The sequence below is a fragment of the Nesoenas mayeri genome, assembly GCF_963082525.1.
Source record: "Nesoenas mayeri genome assembly, chromosome: 1".
NCBI classification, from domain to species: domain Eukaryota; kingdom Metazoa; phylum Chordata; class Aves; order Columbiformes; family Columbidae; genus Nesoenas; species Nesoenas mayeri.
Genome location: NC_137541.1, coordinates 168,934,424 through 168,953,144, shown reverse-complemented (window position 1 = coordinate 168,953,144; position 18,721 = coordinate 168,934,424).

Below are 18,721 nucleotides of genomic sequence, written 5' to 3'. Positions count from 1 at the left end.
CCTTTATTACTCTCTTATATTAGCAACTAACTAAATATTTGACAAAAGATGACCAAGACTTTAAAAATCAAATAGTGACAATGAAAATTACGTTGCTATTTTTCCAAGTGTTGTATGTTACTTAGTCCAGAGTAGCTTCCATGAAGAATAAATCCTAATTGCATTTATAGCTGTTAGATCTGAAGGGATGAGGCTGAAGCAAACAACACACTTTCCTTGTCTCCTTTATTAGTAATCTAATCCTTTGGAATGGTAGAAATCATTAGAAAAATGAAGTGAGAGCCAACCAGAAACCGCTGTTCAGTCATAGTGTGAACCTGTTTAGTACGATCTTGAGCACTGCATGCAGTATTTCACTTATGGGAAGAAACTACAATAGAACAAAACAAAAAAAACCAAAAAAAACAACCAACCAACCAACCAAAACAAACAAACAAACAAATAAAATGGAAGGGGAGAAAGGATGATCACAGGGATGGAATAGCTTTCATATGTGGAATGTCTGAAGAGACAAAGTTTGCTCAGCTTGGAAAGGAGTGATCCAGGGAAAGTAAGTGAGGAATGAATATTTTCTGTTATTTGCACTGTAAAAATGAGGAGATAGTGCATGCAGTGTTTAGGTAATGATTTACAGGGGGAAAAAAAAAAGAGAGAAAAAAGAAAAAAAAAGAACACTTATTTTTCCTTTAACATTAATTGTAGGAGTTAACACCGCAGAATATTGTGGAGGCCAGAAATTTAAATTGGTTCAGAAAAATCTTTAGGTGGGTAAATGGATCATTGATCCGAAGGTGTCTCTTAGAGACAAAATTCTGGATGCAAACAGAGGATATTCTCTGACCACTGCTTATCAGAAGCTGAAAAGTTATATACAAGGAGAAGTTAACATTATACTTACCTTTCTTCCTTCACTTTTTTCAAAGCTCCTGCTACACTGGGCAGCAGTGGAGTAGGATGTCAGATGGATCTTTAAAATGGGCAAATACAGAACCACTTATTATGCTGAAATTGTGAAAATATTAAATGAAACTTGAAAGAAATCCTGGTTCATAGGGCAGTTGTGAATTAGAAGAAAGGCTCATGTTTGCATCCACAGTAACTTGAGTGAGTTTAGTGAGACCTCTAGTGATCCTTCCAGTAACTGTAACTGCTAGTCACAGTGACAAGCTGCCCACGACACAGGATACTTATTTGCACAATTAAATTTAACGTTTGAAAAAGGCACAGAACACATACTGGTGCAGATTATGTCCCAGAGTTCTCTTGAAGGGTTTTCATTAAATACAACAGTATTCTGTGATACTTGCCTGAAGACAGGATACAAAATATTTTATATTATTATATTATATTGTAGTTCTAGGTTTAATTACTTTGTATCTATAGTTTCAGTTTATAAATGGGAATAGATAACTAAAATTAAGTAATTTTTGTATGTAAATAGGTTGTAGCTCAAAATGTGTTTGAGCTGGTTTAACCAAGTATTTAAGATAACCCTCTCAATTTAGTATTTGTAATGTATTTCAATGTACATCGCCTCATATTTGAGCTTTTTAGAGTCCCCCTGTTCTTATTAAAGGATATTCCATATATGGGAAGAAAGCTGAAATAAAATAAGCACTTAAGTTCTTCCAGCTATGAAAGCTACATGGTGATTTCTATGAAAATTCTGAAGGGTTTTAGGCAACAACTGTAGAATACATAGAGGGCTTGAAAAATCACATAGTTGTTTCTTACTGTAAATGTCATTACTTAACAAAATAAATTCAAGTACAAATAATCTAACTTCTTTGATAGATGTCACTAGCACGCTTTACGAGGGATTTTACACCAGAATATTTTCAAGTCCCATTGATCTCTAAAAGGTGGAAAGAAAATGAGACAGTTGCATCTCTCAAGTGATGGTGAGGGAGAGGAAGAGGGGATGCGCTGCAGCTCATGCGCTGCTTGACTGAAAAACATTCTTCTTTCTGGCATTCTGATTTAATTCAAAGGATCTGTAATAAATTAACTGCTTACAACAATGAAGCTTGATACAGCATATCAATTAGTGTTTGAACATAACATTTTAAAAGAGTTATTTGCAGTGAGCTACTTAGACTATTCAGATATTAATACACTCAATATAATTAAATCAGCTTCTGTTCTATACCAGTTTTGACACTGGGGAATTTTTAATCTGTACACAGGGCAAATTGATACATCATCTTTGAATTTTATGCAAGTGTTTGTGGTTGGTTGGTTTGTTTGATTGCTTGTTTTAAATAAGATTTAGCATGTGTGTTATAAATAATTTCTGTATTTCTTACAGAATTCCAGACAGAAATGATACTGATAAAATAAATAAGTCTCCAACTCTGAATAATAAGCAAAGCAACAGGTATGAGGTTTGGAAGCTTTATGATTTAAATATTATGTAAAATGATTTATCATGTCTCATGTATCATTTATCACGTATTATCATCTATTTGTTATATATTACCATAAATTTTGATTACATGTACATACCAAGCATATATTATATAGAGAGATATTTTGTATGGGATATGGCCCAATAGTAGGTTCATTTCACCACACGATATCTCAAATGCAGACATTTATACCTAGGTTATCACAGAATCCTTTTATAGCTGGTGAAAAGGGATCTTTTGGAGGACAATTCATCTTATGTCTGTCAAATACTAATATTTTCTTTAGAATAAGAGCATTTTTCTTTAGAAATGTATATTTGTCCACAAAGATTAAAAGAAAGACCCAGCCAGATTACACATTTACTCAGCATAGCAATTATTTGTGACACACAGCATTTTAAATACAAAGAAGAAAAATAAGAGTGTTTCAAAAACAGTTCAGTGTGGGTATGTTTGAGAGTTCTAAATTTCTTTGCATGAATTCCATCAAATAGGCTACATGTTTCTGGGGAAAGTCTGCAAGAAAAAAATTCTGATTAAGGTTTTCAGTGCAAAATGTTGTTGAACATTGCAAATGGAAAACTTGAGTACTAAAACATTAAAAGAATACCTTTTTCAACAGACAAGTTAACTGATTTTTCCCACAAAAAAAAACAAACAGAAAATGTATGATTTATTTGAAAGGTTTTCTTTTGTCAGAAGCTTAGTCTTTTGTTTAAAACTGGTTGAAACAGATATTTAATTTAAAATAAGTATTTTTGAGACATTCTAAGTTTGTTTATGATTCAGAGAGGACCAATTTTTATATGTAATATGATTATATAACACTGAAAATTTAGTTTCTGAAAAATTTACAGTTCCTACCTACTTGAAATTTTTACTTAAAAAGTGGAAGTCAGGAGAGATCAGCCACCATACTTACAAATGAATGGTACAGATATTTCACTGCACCTTCATCAATGTCAGTAGTGTTCTGTCAGTAATAAATTACAGAAGTATAGTTGCTAGTGAAGACTGAACACAGCAATTAAATGTCATCTTGAGAAGTCTTGAGATATTACTCTGAAGAGCAAACGAATATCCCTGGCATTTAAAGTTCAAGTGAGGTCGTTCTTTTAAGTTATGATTCTGCACCATTATGTTGTAAATCATGGTGATGATGAAACATGAAACATCATATAAATTGGATTTTACCTTATTTTGTCCAGAGATGACTTTTTAATAGACCTACCATGAATTTTGAATTAGGACTTAAATGAGACTTAAATGGTATATACTTTTTCCTGCCGGAGAGCAATAAAATTACTTCTAAAGTTCCATTTTTCAGTTATTACATTAAGAATTGCAGAGGACAAGACGATAACTTTGTGATGACCTTTATGAGAAAAATCACTGGCTTGGAATTTATACAGTTAGGAGTATGAGGAATACCAGCTACTTTGACAGGCATATCATAAAATTGACACAATTCAGGAAGAAACCTAAAATTTAAGTAATGAAAAATAAATACTTTAATATTTTAAGTTTCGGAGACTGAAGTGTAAGTACGGAAGTCTGGATATTAAGAAGCCAGTAATTACTTTGGATATCAAGTGAAAACACATCTGTTCTCTCATGTATAAACATAGTCCTACTATTTTCCATACACAGTTTTATCATTCTGGCAGTAGAAATATGATTTCTTGTCATTGTGGGGTTGGTTTGTTTGTTGTTGTTGTTCTTTTTTCGAATGATGCACTTATTGAAGATTAATGAATTAATTAAGTATATTTCCTTAACAGACAATCTTGGACTCCTGATGCATCATCCACAAACACTGCTGCAACATCTCCAATCAAGAAAAAAAGGTAATCATTACCACCATTGCATGGTTGCCAAAGGATATATAGCACTCTATGAAAACTCAGTAATATATCACAATTATATATAAAAATGTTACCAACTCTCTCCTCTAGCATGCTCTAACTCCTCAGCAGCTTCAAGGAATCGTCTTCTACATGCTTTGGCTTTTTCCATGAGAGTAATGTGTTTCAAGGTTGTCTCTGTAGAGCCAGTTTTGTGAGCCCAGTGGACACAGCACCAAAAGATGCTCTATGCTGCAGCCCTTAACTCAGCCACCTTATGCCTTTTCAAGTGTCTAAATTTGTAGCTCACTGTAATTGTGATCAGCTGAAATCTCTGATTCTAAACTTGACCCTGTGCTGTTGCACTGCAATAGAACACACTAAGGTTTTATGCATGATGCATAGCTAGCTTTAAAAATTTTGATTTCTGATAGGGAAATAATAAAAGCAGGGTGTGGAGCAAAGAGCTACATTTTTAATCTAAACACACGGCTGGCAATAGCCATATTTTTGTGCATACTTCCCAGCTGCAAATTCTGTCTGTTTGTGATTTTCTCTTCCATATTTCATGCATAAAAATTGTGATCAGTAGAACTATGAAAGCAGAAATTAAAATGTCATCATTTTCATACTAATTGCCCTGCTTGTTCGGTGGAAGTTTATGGTGTTTTCAGCCTGGTAGTTCTATTCCAGCTCTTTGAAGATATGAAAGGCCATCACTGAATTGCACTGTTTATGGTGCAATTGCTTTTTCCTCAGAAATAATTGCTGGATTGATAGTTTTGAGGAAAAAAAAATAATAATAACTGAAAGTGCTTGTGATGTTTATGTGACCTCTAATACCAGTCTGAACATGTTTCTTGGGTTGATTCTTGACACCCTTTCCATTGTGCATTCTATCTGTTTGTCCTTCTCATGAATGATCCATTTATCTGTATCATTCAGATTGCAGAAAAGACCACCTAGAGTCAGAGAACATACTTTTCACAACAATAATTAAAATTTACTGTATTATTTCCAATTTCATTCATTTTTCTGGAAAAAATGGTCTAAAACCTATCTGCATGCAGTATTTCATGATACTAACAATTTAAGAAAAGTTCAAGGTATTTCTACATCACTTCTGACTTTCTAATATTCACAGTATGCTGTCCACCCCATAGCACTAAACTAATACTCAAGAATTTATTTGTTAACAATGACAGGCAGTCTTGGATGCCTCCCTCAGTTTCAAGTACTAAGACTACGACAGAAACAGTGGAAACCAAACGGTAAGTACTGATTGTCAGTTATTTCCTAGTCCTTAGCCAGAGCTGCTTTTGAGAGTGACACAACAGGGCAATTTTTTGAGGGACTGAGTTTGATGAGGAAGATGGCAAGAGAAAGCATCCCATGCCTTGATACTTGTTCGGACTCTCAACAGCTTCATGCCCAGCACTGACTCAGATCTGAATATGTGAAGTGCCAGTGCCTTGAGGTTGCATAAGTGCTCCTCAAATTTTCCTACAATGCTTATATGCTTTCTTCATGGTCTTGCTTTGGACTATTCCATTTAGCTCTCCACAAGACAAATCTGCTACAGAGCAACTAGCCAGAAGGGCAGGAATCTATTGGCACCATTTGGTCTGACAGCCAGGGGCTATCCCTGGGCCCTTTTAGTTAACGGTGTGGCAAAAACCTCAAGATTTGCTTGGTCATATCTCAGGGAGGTGTCCAAGAATAAGTTTAGAAGAAAAACTCTGGCTAAAGTTACTTGCAGGTGAACGTTTAACATTTATTTCTAAAGTTGTGTTTGCTTTCTAGCAGATCAGAAAGAGAACAGAGAAAATTTCTTGTGATCTCATCTAAAAGCAGGATATGGATGGCTTAAAATATTCATTAATGAACTTCAGTGATATTCTTTGCTTAGGTCTCCCATTGGCTGCAGCATTGTCTTGTGCTTCTCTAGTTTTAATCTGGGAAACTTCCAACATGAGTCTCGTGCATATCAATGATAAAAATTAAATTAAATAGAATTTAACGGATACATTGCATGTCAGGTACAATACCTTGGTACACTATTGCCTAGGCAGTTTGTGAAATTTTTGCCGCTGGGACACTTTAACATGAATCCTTTAACATGAAAACCAAGTTTAGCAATTCTTTTTATTCTTATTCTGTGTTTACTATGGTCTATCTGTTTGGCCAAGGTCCAAAGTCACTCACCGACCAGCAGAAATATATCTCCTAAATCTTAAAGTTTATATTCTTTTAAGTCAGTGTTTACTAGATATTTTTAATATGTCAACTGTGATGAATTTATCTGGCTTCACTTCAATATCTCACTATGATCATGATAAGTTTGAAAGCATAGGATATGATGCATCCTCTATATGGCATCTGCCCAGATTCCAAAAAAATGCTGAGATTCCTGTGTCTTTCTCAATGCTAATTATCCAGTTACTCCTCTACTCTCATAGTCCAGAGAAGACCAAAATATAGGCATATTTTTAATGAAGCTCTCATGGGCCTTCCTGGGTCCTCTAACAACACTGTCACCAAAGACTGTTGGTTAAACAGTGATGAGCACTTATTTGTTCGTCTTTTAAAAGTGCTTTGAAAGCTATTTCAAATTGTGAATATTACTGTAATTAATAATAGTCACCAAAGCAAAGCCTTTTACTTGCCCATAAGTTTCAGGAAGTGAAGTGCTATGCATAGATGCTAATAACCACAGTTTTATAAGTTCAATATCAGTCTTAGTGACAGGTGGAGCAAAGACCTGCGTCTTTTCTTCAGATATGAGAATGGTCAATTGTTCTGCTATCCCCAGGGAGGGAGTTCAGCAATCATGGGTTTGGAGGATTTTTGGTCAGGGTTTGTTATTCATTTATGTTTTCTGATTCTGAGACCTGATCCCAGCCTTCTACTAGTCAAGCATGACATGGAAACCTCTGGAGTTCTTCACCTCCATTCCAAGCTGATTAAGCACACTTTATAGGACACTTAGGAGATGTTGCAGTTGAAGCTAAGAATATAAGCAGCTCACTGTAATTGAGTTTTTTGATTATAAATTGTGTGCTGAAAACAGAACACTATTGATCCGAGTGAATGACTGGAGAATATTAATTGAAGAATGATTGTCTTAGTAACATATAAAGAATATGATTAGAATTTAGTATTATGCTACTTGAGTTAAACATGTTGTGTTCCCCATTAAGAAACAAAGAAACCAACCACTTAGAAAGAAAGAAAAAGCAAAATTAACTGCCTTTGATTGATTTAGAATCTTGCAAAGTGCTTCAATACTTGCATTTTGCTACTTGGTTTCTGAAATGCTTACATTTTTCTTTCCTTAGGACCACTTCAGAAAATTCGGAGGCTCCAATGACGTATGTCTTGCTTACTTTGCTTCTTAGTAGGTTTAGAAATGCAACACACTCCTGTGCACAAGCCTTGATTATTATTTTACATATATTTATAATACACAGACTGTATAATTTATCTGGGAGGGATCCTCTGTAGTCAATGTCACAGAATTGCATGAGGAAGACTTCCTTCCTTGCAGAAATGTGACTTTTCACATAGCTTAGAACATTTAATTGGATGTTTATTCAAACTGCAAAACCAACTGTAACTCTACAAAAAATTTAAACCCGCTTCACAGTTTTAGTTCCACAGTCATATATGTTGCTAATGCAAATATTCCTTTATATTAAACTGTTCCTATAAAGAGAGAGTGAAAAATAGAGTATGCACAAAATGAAGAAAAAGAAAGTGGTAAATTAAAAAGCTGTGCACATGCAAAGACCTGTAATAGAAGGTATTAATATCAGGTAAATTGACTTAAAGTACTCTAAACTTATTTGAATGTCTGCAAAGGTTGCTCTAATTTTAGAAAATAAATTTAATTAATTAATTAATTAATTAAACATGCATTTTACAAGCCCTAAATTAGGAAAAGATTATTTAAACAACCTGTAATTTCATGGCTTATAGTTAAGACAGCTATAAAACTTGTCATGGTTTAGTTGCCATCCTAATTGGAAGATTCTCTAAAGAAACCTGTAACTCTCACATCCAACTGTATCACCTGCCTTCTCCCTTTTTTATAATTTCTTAAAATTTTAATATTCCTGTAACGACCAATCTGACTACTCACACAAATAAGTAAAAACAGGAAAGCGAAAGTGTTTACTTAGTTTTTAAAAAATCAGTACTTTGCTAAATAAACAAAATGTTAGTCTTTACTACATAAGTAAAATTTATTTAATAGGTAGTGGAAAAGTGTTTAAAAATCCTTTATTACTAAAATATTATTGAAACAGTAAAGGAACTGCACTTTATTACTATATCTGTGCTAATTTTTCAAGACTCAATGGATGTTGTAATCTCACGAAATAAAACATTATATAGCTTTTTATATATTCATTCTTTTTATATATTATGTATGTAATTCTTTATATATATATAATATATTTTTTTTTATTTTATATATATGTAAAGAAAAAAAAAATACAGGAAAATGTTTCTCAAGGAAAACGGAAAATCACTGGGGTTACTTTTGTAAGAAATACAGTACCTACAATGGTAATCCATTTAAATGATATAATGTGTTTCCAAATATCTTCTTGTGCATTAAGTATGTTTTCACAATTCATATTGCAGGGCTGCCCTTGCCTCAGAACAGGTGTCCCCACAGAAATCAAAGACTAATGTGGATGATCAACTTACAGCGAGGTAACAGAAGCAGATATAATCAAAACAGCATTTTGTTAAACATTGATAAATGTGATATTAAGTACTTAATTGGTTTGATTTCCATATTTGATAGCTGATTTGGACATGGTGTGTGATAAATGCATCATTTACCTCATTCTAACAGAATTAGGGAACGGTTGGGGTTGGAAGTGACCTCTGTAGATCATCTTGCCCAATCCACCTGCCAAAGCAGGTTCACCCAGAGCAGATCACACAGGAGTGTGTCCAGGCAGGTTTTGAATGTCTCCAGAGAAGGAGACCCTGCGACCTCTCTGGGCAGCCTGTTCCAGTGCTCTGGCACCCTCAGAGTAATGAACTTCCTCCTCATATTCAGATGGAACCTCCTGTGCTTCTGTCTGTGCCTTTTGCCCCTCATCTTATCATTTGACACCACTGAAGAGTCTGGTCCCATCCTCTTCGCATCCACCCTTGAAATATTTGTAAGCATTGATAAGATCTCCTCGCAGTCTTCTCTTCTCCAGGCCTAACAGACCCAGCTCTCTCAGTATCTCTTCATAAGAAAGATGCTCCAGGCCTCTAATCATCTTTGTAGCCCACTGCTGGACTCCCTTCAGTAATTACTTGTCCTTCTTAAACTGGGGAGCCCAGAACTGGATGCAGTACTCCAGATGCAGCCTCACCAGGGCAGAGTAGAGGGGGAGGATAACCTCCCTTGACCTGCTGGTCACACTCTTCTTAATGCACCCCAGGATACCGTTGGTCTTCTTGGCCACAAGGGCACATTGTTGACTCATGGTCAACCTATTGTTGAGCAGAACTTGCAGGTCCTTCTTTTCAAAGCTGCTTTCCAGCAGGTCCACCCCTAACCTGTACTGGTGCCTGGGGTTGTTCCTCTCCAGGAGCAGGACCCTCCACTTGCCCTTGTTGAATTTCATCAGGTTCTTCTCTGCCCAGTCTTCCAGTCTGTCCAGGTCTTGATGGATATCAGCACAGCCTTCTGGTGTGTCAACACAATTGGTCTAGAAGTACAAAGTTGAGTTCCATCTCATTGACCTGCTAAGTCAGATGTTTCATTTTTTATTCTTTCAATCTGTCTAGCCTGCATCTTAAAGAATAGCATATAGATAATTGCTGCAAATGACTGGAAACGGATGAATTGCAGTCACATGAATTACATAGTATATTTTCTTTGGTCTTCAACGAATTGTGGAAGATGTAATATCTACACACTACTATGTATAAAAAAAACCAACTTGTGCATTATAGTGTTAGCATTTTACATAGTAAAAGCCCAACATATATCATTTAGTGTGACAAAATTAGTACATTTAAACAGATGGCCTTGTTCTTGTGGTATGAGTCAGATGCCATATGTACTAATGTATCTTGGAAAGTGTACAGAATACCATGAAAACATAGATTTTTTTTTTAGATTGAAATGCCAGCAAATTTTGAGGTTCTCTACTGATAGAGATGTTACAGTTTTTAAAACAATCAGCAATAACCATTAAAAAAGTTGACTCTGTGACTTGGACCAGAATAAAATGCCTGAATATGCAACTTAAAAGTGAGCGAATCAGAAACAGATTTCTAGATATGCACTGAGACTTACAGCAGCTCATTTGGTAGTTTCTATCTGGAAATACGAAATTATGCAGACACTAGAATTAGCTGATTTTATTGAATTTTATTAATAAAATACAGTTTTCTGTGGTCTGAAACTGCAGTCTATAGTTTGAATGATGCCCCCTCCCTCAAGTGTATAAAACCAGTATAGAATAATTAAGAAAAAATCCAAAAGATGTCTGACAGTGTAATCTCTAGGAAAAAAGCAACATTTGAGTGAAATATTTTCCTGTCAACATATGTGAATGCTCTTAGAGAATTAAATACACCACTGTATTAACTAGAGAAGTCACAGTCATTCTTCACTCCTAAAGGCTCATTAAGGTTTTACTTAATCCCCACCCTCAATCAGTTCACATTCATCATCCCCCGGTGGCTTTCATTACCATATCAAGCTTTGTATTCCTGTTCCTCCATTGGTGGAGAACTGGAGGAATATTTTACTGGTCTACAGGTTTCTATGGTAACATTGTGCTGCTAAAGCTATTTGTGTCAGTATATAAACCCTAAGTAGCCTGTAATCTTCGTGGGCAAAATTCAGCCCTCCCTACTCCTCCTTTACATTTGGCTGGTGCTTCAGATGCCATCCGTCTGCTGCTGATGTGTCAGCTTCATGAAACTATGGATTTTTGTTAAATTTATGCTAAACAAAAACGTATTAAGCAGCTGTCAGCAGAAGTGCCATTTCTTTATAAAGATGTCATACAAATACTACACTTTTGGCAAAAAGAGTTGTGCCACACAGGGGAGGTAAATAGTTACACAAAAAGTATTTCTAGTAACATAGACATTTATTAGAATAATATTTATCTTACACACTTCAATTCCCTATATTTTTACTTAGAACTGAAAGATTTTCAAGTCACACTTTTTAAGTCGTGGTTAATTGATTATTTGTCTTTTGCTCGGGATTCTGATAAGGATGTTAAAGGATTAATGAATTAATTTCAGTATAAGTGGAAAATGGCAATTGGTTTTCTATCCGACTAGTCAACGATAAAAGGAAAATCTTTTGGAAGAGATTTACCCAAAAAAGATGTCAGATACTATCTCTTGAGCTAAAAGTGTAAGCTTCCCTGTATAATGTTCCATGCAAGGCCTAACACTGATTCTATTTTTTTTCATTGTTTTCGAGTAGAACAGATAGATATGGCATCCATCTTAAAACAGAGTATACAATAATATATATAACATATCTGGAGGCGTGGACATACGGACCTCCATCTTTTGGAGATGATTAACTGAATGGAACAAGCATCTCACTATTAGGGCATCTATAGGTACTCCAGACAACATAAACAGGCTAGGATCCAGAAAAAGTAAAGATAAGCACTGTCTAATAATGGTGTATTTTTCCCAGCACAATAAGTCATCCATAAGTCAGGTCTCTTGATATGTCACAAATGCAGCAGCATATGAGCACTGCACTGGATACATACAGAGACATTTTTCTGATTTATTCAATGGGTCTTTTATCCGTTGCTTATTAAGTTCTTTTTGTGTTTCATTTCCATTTCAGTGGAGATTCAAGATTCTCACTCTCTGTTTTTCCATTGCAGAATTATAGCAACCATTAAACACAGGTGTTTAAAAAAATGTATTTTTTTAAAAAAGACAATCTTGTCTTGTTAAATTGCTTCAAACATCCCAAGGGTGTTTAACACAGCTTTAGTCAATCTTCCGTTAATGATTATATGTAGAAGGCAAAAATATGTATTTCTATCAAATGTTTTTATATGGAGTTCACTGGTACACAAGTACAGTGATTCCTTTCATATGTGATCTATACAGAAAGTAACAGTGTGTGGCGTGGTGGGCCACATTCATGAGTTCAGTAACAAGTATTACCGCCAAAGTAAGCACAGTAATCAGAAAGCCATATTTCCAGCAATTCATAAATTCTAGAAATAATGAATTTATGTTTTACTTTGCACAGGTGTATCAGAATTAGTGTTGGATATATTTGAGGAGAAGCTTTTGAGGTGATAGTAACAAGGGCTATGTAAGAACTTGGAGATCTTAAAACATCCGTAGTGAGATTGTCCGCTGTCAGTGAATAGCTACTAGTATGTAGGGGCACAGAGCATACTGTAGAAACTTTCATATAAGCATTTATTTTTGGTATGCCGTCAACTGCTGAGTTAGGTGGAAGAAAACATCTCAGCTCTGTATTTGTATGTATATGGGTGAGAGAGGCAATTTCTAGGGGTCAGAAACAAGCAACTAGAATATTTTTCTGACATATTTAAGTAAATACTATATTCTTGGCTCTTTAGCATTTCATTTTCTATGAAGTGCAGTTCACTGACTATTAGTTCTGTACAGGGTTTTCCTATACTGCACAGGGTAATTCACTATAATCACTCCTGCCAGATAGTAGCAAATTCAGACAACGCTGTAAACATGTTTGTGTTGTGCTCCTTATTAATGATGTTCCTATTTGACCCAAGATGTGTTGACAGTTTTCATTATAAAAGACTGTGAAAGAATAACACATTAGTTACCTGTGCTTAGACTATCTCTTGTAACAAGGACAATTTTTCTGTGTCTGTCAACATTTGGCGATTGTGAAGAGGGAAAAAAAGAGAAAGACACAAATTTTTTTTTCAAATTACATAAAAAATGTGAGTAAATTACATAAATTATAAAAATGATATACCAGGTCTCTTAAATGAACATTTCTTGATAAAACTTTTACTATTCTAGAGCTGTAAAGAGCACAAAACTGAGAGAACATGTAGGAGCATTTTGAGGCATTGGACGATTATGTGTTCCCATTGCATGAGAAAGAGAAATCTGATCTATGAAGAGAGACTGGAAGTTTCAAACAGCCGCTAGAAACAGCTTAGAGAATTATCTTAGGTTGAACTAAAGTTTAGATCACCAAAATCAGAAGGCATGATTCGCTCACCAGGTATGTCTCTCTGACTTTTCCATTGTGATGTCATTTTTACTTGCTCTCACTTGTTAGTGAGACCTTAAGGAGACCTGTTTTCGAGGACACCTGTGTCACTCAAAAAATGTTGGAAGCAAGGATACTAAACAGAACTATTCATAATTCAGTAGTTGTAACTGCAGCCAGATCTTGCTTTTGGCTACAATGACAAGTTTGTTTTTATGGTAAAGTGAAGTGGTTTTACACACTTTCTAAATTGCTTCTGATAGAACAAATTAATGCAGTCATTTTTGATGATACATTTTTGCATTTCAAATGAAGGCACTTCCTAGTGACAGCGACCTTCTGCTTCCCAGTTCTGATAAACTCTGCATTCAGTATAATGCTGGTTTACAGCTTTTCTGCACATTGATACAAATGATTTGCTGTTGCAGAGCTTATGTGAAGAGATCCAAGCCCATCATTCCTAACTGAAGAGTTAATACAGTGTTTACAGGGTCACACATATCCTCCAAGCAAAACTGAATGAGTTGTTGTCCTTTTTTTCAGTGATCTTTCCCAGTCCACCTTATATAAAACATTCTGATCAACAGCTTCTTCCTCTGTATGTAACTCCAAAATCCTCTGGGCTAAGCATTACCCCGGTTCTGGCACAGTATAAATTGTCTTTCACAGTTGACTGCAGACCTCTTCTCTTGCCTCATCCTCAGCTGTTACTGATGAAAGGTTTGAATGAGGGCTCCTGGCACTGATGAGTGAGCATAGCAGTATGAAAGGAAATGCACCCTGCTTTAGAATAAATGCTGCTCTTTTCTCAAAGAACTTCTTTATTCATTCTCAGTTATTTGTGACAATGTCTGACATAGGGATGGTAAAGCAGCCATGGATGGCAGACCAAAACTCAGCCGGGTCCATGATGTTAAGCTCTATCTAGTGAGATGCCTGACATGCTCAAAGCCAATTCTTTTTGGTTCAGATTTGGAAGGGCCAGTTGGCAATCAGTTGTTTTTGTATTCTTCTGTGTTGACATGACTAGGTCAGAAATGGCCTTAATGTTTTAGCCAGACTTAGTGTGTCAGAAGAAGCAGCTGTCAGTCAGAATGCTTTGTAGGACATCAACTGGAAGATATCACTGAAGAAAGGACAACAGATACAACTTGTTTGGTATCACGTTCAGAAATATTATATGTATCTTACAATATCATCCATCCAGAAATAGAGTCATCTCAGGAGCTTTTTTAATCCTGTTCAGGACTTTTAATCAGAAAACAGATGGAGATCTATTAAAAATACTGTGCATGACTCCATGGATAGATCTGCCTCTGGATTGCTGATTATGATGTTGATGACGACAGAGTGAGTAAATATGAAACCTCACTGAGTATCTGGGATTTGACACGAAGTGCCCCACTGATTGAAGACGTTACAGCAAGTCTTCTGAAATTTGTGTGGACCTTCAGTTTTCTGGTCCATAAAACACCACCTACAATATTGATGCCTAGGTATTATATGAACTGTTTGTGTATCAGCAAAGAGGGATGACAACATTCTAGGTAACAAGGCAAGAAAGCCTTCAGGAATTAAGGAACATCTGGGGCTAGATATGGGCTCAGTAAGACTTTTACTGGTTAAGTAAGCATTCACTGAATGACTAGGGAGTTGTGGTCTCATACTCTCCTGCCTGATACTCGAGGTTCAAGAGAATAGCTGGGGTCTGTTTAAAATTTTGTTTCTCACTCTCCCACACATGTCCAGGATTAACTTCAATTTGTCTTCAGCATAAGGACAGTCATAAAAATGTGATCAAACTTTAAAAAATATATTCTTGTTGATTGTTTTCTTCATTGCCTTCAGAATTTACAAATACGAACTTTAAGAAGGTTTTCATTGCTTCCATCAAACAACTAATTACATCATTAAAGCCCTTTTGTAGGGATGGTTCCATGGTTCCTGTTTCTATGCCATATGAAGCTTTATCTGAATGCTTTCAAGATTAAAAAAGAAAAACAAACAAACAAACAAAAAAAGTATTAGCTGTGCCTGAATGTCTGGGTGGGATTAATTTGTGTTTTCCTTTTTGATGGTGATCTGAATTGTCATCAGTTAAACCAGAATTACAGCATTATTCTCCACTGAAATAAGTGAGATTCACAAACGAATCTCACAGAGCAGAAGGACTGAAAAGTATTAGATCTTTAACTCAGATACACTGAGCTAGACATCAAGTGCAGACTTAAAGCAAAATGTAGACAACTCAATTTGTCAAAGTTTTTAATCTAGAGCATAAAAGGAAAAAAAAAATCATACTATGTGATTACATAATACATTCATTTTTATACCTTACTTACTCAACATGTCTTTGGGTCTTTTGTACATTAAACTAAGGAAGACATTAGATACTTAACATTAACAAAATGAGATAATGCATAAAATAATTGTTCTGTAAATGAAGGAACATTTGCTGATATTGATTCAGGGTCAGAAATATTAAGCTTTTGAAATTTAGTTAATTCCTGAAGAAGTTGTCACACAAGCGCTAAGTAATTTCCCCTTTTGTTTGTGTCTGAGAAGAATGGGGGTCCAAGATATGGCAGAGTAGGAATGTCTTGTTAAACTAAGCCATAAATTTTGCATGCAGACTGCCTTGACAGCTTTTTTTAAACCTACTTTACTTATTTTCTTTCCAAGCCTTTTATTCCACTGGACTTCATTAGTTGTCAAATTTATAATCCTATTTTACACAAGCAGTTTGAGGCAAAATAGTAGATGGCAGCAGCAAAATTCATGGTTAACAAGTTTATAGCATGAGGCTTACAGTGGCCCAATTGCACATCATTTATTCTGTCATTCAGAGTGGCATTTTCTTGTAAATTCCTGGTGCTATTTTAAGCATTTTTTCTGCAAGGGGATGTGAGAGGCAGAATAGAGGCTGTTACTTATGAAGAAAAAAGTAAATTCGTCAATAGAATTGTCTTCCATACTTCAGTGTTGATAACAAGCAGATCTAGGTCTTAATCTAAGTCTTAATGCTTTTATTTTACAACAAATACATTCATTTTTTCAATACTTGATGCTTTTGTACAAAATGTGGTCCAAAATCCTCTGTACTTTTATTTTTACACAGAATACAAAAACTCCTAAAAAATTCCAGTCATGTCCTATGGCTTTATTAAAATATGTCATCTTATTGAATTAATGAGCAAACTATATATTCTGCTCCTGACAGGCTGTCTGACCTACCTCGTCCTCATTCATTTCAAAAACACTTACCCTAGGCAGAATGTTCACAGTGATGCAATGACTGTCTCTGAAAATACTATGCTTGGAGGTGGCATCCTTTGGAATGACCTATGAAAAATGTCAGCATCTAGTACAAGCCACCTACTACGTTTGGAAGATATTTTCCCAAGTTTGTCTGAACGGCTTTGTGTAGAAGTTTTTATGCTGCTGTTTTCCATCAGCATCTATATTTTTAAAAATTCTTGACAAACTTTAGAAGAAAGAATTCAGTTCAACCAGCCTTGGACACTGAAACAGTTTATTTTTTCAAATGATAGTTATACCTGTAACTGGAAAGGTTTCTCCACAACAGACTTTCATTGCATTTGATAATCTGATATTCAAGGAGCCTCATTAGTGTATTAATAGATAGGTTAGTCTCTTCCCCACTTTAAGCCCTGCCATGTCTTTTAGAAATATTAGGAAAAGTATGAATTATGGTGCTGATTTTTAGCATGCTAACAACTTGAACAAAACCTAACCTGAATTTCTGTTGAGGCCCTGTATTGCATATCCATTCTAACTTTTAATTGTGAGACTGGGTTATGTGATGATAACCCTGCTACCCACTGTGTGCTACTGCTCAAGTAAACATAGCTTTGCTAAAAACGATTGAAAAAAATCAGCAAAAGTATGCCCTGAACCCAATCAGATAATTTCTGACTTATCCATTAAGTCCTGCAGCTTGCCCTACTTTACATTTTATCCTTTTACACATAACAGTGCTCACACTTTAGCTTTAGTTGCTAATAACCTGAACTACGCTTGAACCAGTAGCTTGAAGCTCTGTCTCCTATGACCCCTCCTTTGCACCAGCCAGCCACCTCAAGGCAAAGAACTTGCAAGACACCAGCCCTGATTAGTTGCTGCACTCATGTCAAGCAGATGTTTCATGAGGATGAAAGTTAGAGAAGTTTTACCAGTGCAATAAATAAATACCTTATAAGGGTTATGTTTTATCAAAATTTTGTTCCATAGGAACCATAAAGTGCAGGTGAATAGGTCACTCAGCATGTATTTTTGTGCTGAAATCTGCAGGTACAACTGTTTCTGTTCACTTATAAAGACACTTCAGTGTTGGCATTCTATAAATCAGGCTGCTATTGACAAGGATAGCACACACAGCCTAGAATTTTATTACATTGGTTACCGTCCCTTCGGACAACAACCAAAATCTTCCTCGCAAGCCAGTCAGTGCATTGAGACACTCAAAGCACTGAAAATAATGCATGAAGAAGTAAAAGATGCTCTTGGCTGCAAAGTCACAATGATTTAAAGTCTGCAGAAGTGAACTAACTCAGCTATCTCTTGAGTTGCACCAAAGATTAATACGGGCTAGTAAACACATTTCTGAAAGAATGATTCTTAAATTATTGGAAGTTTGTAAATATTTTTTTTTGTTGCTTCCAAATAGGCAGCAGTTAAACTATTTTAGCTAACTCCTCATATTTTTTTTTTGGTGTTTCAAAACTCTGTGCAAAGTGAACTGAGCAATTTAAGGTAAAGAAAATCTGAAGGTACGTGGGAAGAGTGTTAAAATACATGTGAAAACTTAAAAATATGGTGTTCTAAAGCCAGAATCTTTCCTGGTAATCTCAAGGGAGTTTCTTCCTTTCCTGTTGACAGAAAAATGATGCCTATAAGAACTATATAAGTGATAAAACTTCCAAGTGTTTTACAATTTCTTTATTATTATTAATCCAATTGTGTACCATTTGATACAAAACCACTAAGATATGTTAATATTTCTTACAAAGACTAACACAAAAAGTTCTAGTATTTGAGCATTGTGGTAGGAGCATATTTTATCTGCATTGTGTTTGATTATCCTTATAGGAAGGTGTCTTAAATTGTTTCATATCATTCTGAAAGAAGAGTCCCCAGTAATTTTAAAAAATATGAAATGGAAAATGATAAAAAAGTCAATACAGTATTTTATATCTATACCATGCGTAAAATTTTCAATC